Source organism: Sceloporus undulatus, chromosome 4 (assembly GCF_019175285.1).
Source record: "Sceloporus undulatus isolate JIND9_A2432 ecotype Alabama chromosome 4, SceUnd_v1.1, whole genome shotgun sequence".
NCBI lineage: Eukaryota > Metazoa > Chordata > Lepidosauria > Squamata > Phrynosomatidae > Sceloporus > Sceloporus undulatus.
Window position 1 is genome coordinate 30476078 of NC_056525.1, and position 4941 is coordinate 30481018.

At 37.2% G+C, this 4941-nt stretch overlaps 1 protein-coding gene across 2 annotated transcripts in view; it reads right to left on the reverse strand.

The window, feature by feature from the left end:
* NCOA3 (nuclear receptor coactivator 3) overlaps positions 1-4519 on the reverse strand; it is a 1019275-nt gene extending 1014756 nt beyond the window's left edge. For both annotated transcript variants that reach the window (XM_042465905.1, XM_042465903.1), the window contains exon 1: positions 4435-4519. The gene's annotated coding sequence lies outside the window, so the exon portion shown is untranslated. The remainder of the gene's footprint in view (positions 1-4434) is intronic.
* Positions 4520-4941: the final 422 nt, after the last annotated feature.

Consider the following 4941-nt stretch of genomic DNA (forward strand, 5'->3'; position numbering starts at 1 on the left):
CCTCCTGGGAAAGACATTTAACTACTGGAAAAGCCAAACTCCTGAAACACTGACCCAGGGCCCATTTCTTGCTATAAATGCACATGCCTTGATAATAGCAATTCGGTCTAGTTTGAAGCCAGACAGAACCTTTATTCAATTTCAGCTGAGCACCAGAGGAGCCAGCCACTCCACGTGTTGCAGGTGGCTCCTGAACTATCCTTATTCTGGTAACCCACAATTGGAGCTGTGAAGATGACAGCCACAGATGCTGGCAAAACGTCAAGTCAGGAATAAACTCTTCCAGAACATGGCCACGTAGTCCAAAAAACTCACAAAACAAAAATTGGAGCTATGCTTCAGTATCAGTATAGTAGTGCCTCTTTACAACCCTACAACCCACTATCTTTCATTGCCTTTGCATTGCGTGTGTGTGTGTGTGTGTGTGTGTGTGTGCGCGCGAGAGAGAGCGAGAGAGTGTTTAGCATGTGTGTTGATTCCCCTTTTATATATAAATAAAACTAATTTGGAACCTGATTCTGGAGTTCTTTGAGATTCGGAACCAGTACACAAAAGCTTACAATTCTGGGCTTTACTGTGTTGTAAGCCGCATTGATCCTGCTTGGGGGGGGAGGAGGGGTAAAAATAAAATTTCTATTCTATTCACGTTACTGAAGCCCTCTAACTATTTCCTATTGTGCTAAAGCAATTTCCCCATTGAATGCAAATTCATGGGTACCCTAAGAACCCTCCACCAGCACCCAGCAATTTAAGTAACATCAACTTCCTTTTCATTATTTCATCATTAAGATATAAAGACAGAGAAAACAGATAGAAGGTTTTTAGGATGGGGAAGATGGCGTTAGGCGAAATACAAGAAGGTATAAGGAGGTAGGATAAGGAAAGAGAGATGGGGAAGGAAGAAGATGTGAGGAATTGAATGGTTCAAATGGGAAAGAAGATGTGAGGTAATGTTTTCATTTTTGTATCCATATGTATAAGTATTGAATAATTTCTATTGTGTTTAATATATGTCTGTTAGTGTGTTTAGTATGTGTGTCTATATTTGCATCCTTTTTAAAGTTTCGATTTGTTGTTTTGAAATTAATAAAGATCATTTTTTTTAAAAGTTCATTTTCGTTATTTTTTAAAATCTGAGATTTTAAAGCCCCCTACATAAAAATACACATTCTTCTAAATATGGTATATACTCGACTATAATTTGACCTCATGTATAAACTGAGGGAAGGTTTGGGGGCCAAAATTATGGATTTTGATATGACCCATAAATAAGTCGAGGATAAAACTTAGGGGCATGCAACAAATGATCTAAATAATGAAGAAAAGGAAAAAGGTGACAAAGAACTTATAAAATTCCAGCAGGGATAACTGCTTGTGCTCACACTAAAGACTGGATGGATGAGAGAACAGAGTTGGGTTGGTGCTTCTAGGACGGATTACATTCTTTCCTTTCACCAAAGGATGTCCCCCCCCTTTTTTTTTTTTTAATATAAGAGTTAAAAAACAGTACTTTGACTCATAGATAAGTCAACTCAGGTTTTTTGGGGGGAGTTATCATTTTTTACTAAAATGTTTCGCCTTATACATGAATATATACAGTAGTTAAGAAGAGAGTTTATCCTCACAGGCATTATATTTTTAACCAAACAAGAATGAGACTTAAAAATTACTGGAAGTTCTATATAAGTATTATACTTTTTTTCCAGACTTTTTAGCGCAGCTAGACAAGGCAGTGCATAAGGAAGCAAGGAACAGTCACCGTTCGTTCGGCATTCCTGTTTTGCTCTCTGGGCTCTGGCTGATGAGTGACCTTGAGGCAGCTCTCAGAAGGTAGTTGCCATAGCAACCCTATCACAAGAGTGGCTCATCCTTTGCAACACACACACACCAACCTGGTGCATCACGTTGCTAGATAGAATACCATTCCTATTCCATAGCTCTGGTGAAGCTGTAATATACGTTGCAAAGACTGCAGGTAGCCTTTTTTTTAAAATTCCCTTGTTACTAAAATTCTCTCTCTTTTTAAAACACAATTTATAAGACACTACTCTCCTAAGAAAGGTAGTTAGGACAATGTCGTTCCCATACTTTTATACTTTCGAAAGAAGAAATTAAATACTAAGTCACATAACTTGAGCATGAGATTGTTAGAATTTTTTTCCCTACAATGCCAGTAGAAGGGGCATTCCCTTGTTTCTCACACAAAGAAAAGAAAGCATCTTCTAGGATGGACTCTATTGTGACAAATGCACAAATACAGTCGTCTAAACTCAGAAGAAATAATGCTGCTATTTCCCTCCCCCCTTTTAAGAACTAAAGATAGCCATTGTCATATTTTGGTTTAACATTACAGTAAAATGCTTCAGAAGGATCCCAAAACATCCTCAGTGTGACCAACAATGAAGAGCTCACCAGTTGCCACATCTTGAACAGAATCTCCTTTCAAATGGCTATTTCCAGGATGTAAAAGTTCATATCCTACATTTAGTCAAGTAAATTAACAGGTTATAAACTGAAACAATTCCCTAACTGACTGATCAAAATATTTATTTTCAAAGATTACTTGTGAACTAGTAATATTAAATAGCAATAAAAACTGTAGGTAGCAAGCACTCTATTAAAAAGAGACACTCTGTTGTCAGAAAGAATAGGGTGTTGTCTGCTATGACACAAGAAAAAAGAGGTGTGTGGTTTTCTTTAGAGGTCTACTTTCTCTTAGGCAAAATGTTATATACTGGCCAAGATCCTCTTGGCAGGAATAACTAAACGGGCATCGGAAGTGGCAGCAGGAATTAAAAGTTGTTTGGCTTTGGGTCTTTTTTAGGAATGGACTACAACTCTGGAGACCAGAGCTCAATTCCCCACTCAGCCACGAAACCCACTGGTTAACCTTGGGCTCTCAGCCTTGGGGAGGAAACAGCAAGCTTCTTCTGAACAAATCTTGCCAAGAAAACCTCATGATAGTGTTGCCTTAGGGTTGCCATAAAGTGGAACCAACCTGAAGGCACACAACAACAACGACAACAAGGCCCACCCTGCACATTTCTATCAGATGGAAACTCACCCCTGGTATGCCACATCATGGTAGCAAATAGATGGTAGGAAAGGGTTCCAAAGAGAAAGCAACAGGGTGGAGAGGATAAAACATGATTTACACAGAAGTTGCAGTCATTCAGAACATTAACTAGTAATGAGTAGTGATAAAAACGGATACTTTTGGGAACTTTGGGCAAAATTTCAAGATCTCCAGAGCTCCCAACTTCTAAACAAAATGTTCATTAGCTAACACCTTGTTAAGCAGCCCTCGATTATTAAGTTTTCCCTTGGGAATAATACAAAAGATTAATTGGCCTTAATAGACAGAGGATGCATCCACACTGCATAAATAATCCAGGGTGACACCACTTTAACTGCCATGGCTCAACACTATGGCATTCTAGGAACTATAGTTTTGTGAGACATTTAGCCTTCTCTGTCAGAGAGCTTTGGTGCAAAAAAAAAACTACAATTCCCAGAATTCCATAGCATTGAGCTATGGCAATTAAAGTGAATACAACCTGGATTATTTCTGTAGTGCGAAGCAGCCAAATAAAATATTTTATGGAGCATGGACATTAATGGAGGCTTGGTCTTTTAGCAATCTGTAAACTGCTCTGAGAGCCCTGTGACTGAAGAGCAGAGTATAAATACTCTAAAAAATGAATAATTCAGAAATGACTTGAAGACACACAACAAATTCTACAAACAGTAGAGTAAATCTGGATTCAGGTTATTGTATTGTTACCTATTTTGTAGCACACTACATAACCAATAAAGTTGGAAATATAGTAAGGACATAGTTGCTCCAGCAAGGCATTACCCCAAATCAGTTTGAAATTGGTTTGTGGGGAAACAGTGTCTGGTGTCAATCACAGATTCAGAAGGAACAGCAAAATATGGTTCACTGCAAAAAAGGATCAAAACCTTCTGGATTTTCTCCTTAAATGTATTGAAAAGGAAGAGCAGCAGATGGTTGAGATTCATATTTCCTATAGTTATTACTGTTTCTGGATCAAGGGTTTGGCCTGTGTGACCTTCTAGTAGCACTCTTTAAAGTGTAAGAGTGCTATGAATCAGTAAACAAAGAAAGTTAATCCAAGTTTGAATTTAAATTGACAATGGTTAACATTTTCTATGGCTTTCAGTGATCAAAATACTTCCTATACAGTCCTATAAACACCAGCTCTGTAAAGTAGCTAAATACTTTATCCCTGTATTACAGATGAGAGACAAAGGAACTACTCTAGCATTATTTCTGTATGCAATTATATTCATTGTTAACAATATCAAAGAGATATTTTTCAAACAAGTTCATTCTCAAATATAACTGTTCAATCTTTTGAAATTACTAACCAACATTTACAATACTATACAAATATAATGACTAAGTTTTACCTGTTTGTTCTCGGACGTTAATGAAAATGTAGCCAGTTCCAGATTTTCACAATTATATTAACTTTTAGATTCTGCAAGGCTTCGTGAATGCTGCAACAAAAATAAGACATCATTTTAGTGATAAAAGAACCTCTGCTTGTACACTAAAACATCTGGAAAGTTAAGTACTGGTACTCTAGGTTATGTTTTCATGCCCATCATTCAGAGGCTGAATAACTTTTACACACTAGTAAGTTTCAGTACTTAATTAAAGCAACTAAACGTATATCCAAAATATATAAAGTTGAACATTTCCTAGTGAAGATACTGTATATACATATAATCTAAAAATTTATGCCCAAAAATTGAGACACACACCCAAATCCCAGGCCAATTTATTTACGGGTCAGTATGGTAATGTGATGGCAGCTCTTTTAGATTTCCCCATGCGGTGGCAAGATAGTTTCTTTTTCTCTTGAACCAAGCCGAAAGAGACCTAAGTGATTCATTGCTTTTAAAGAAACAAAC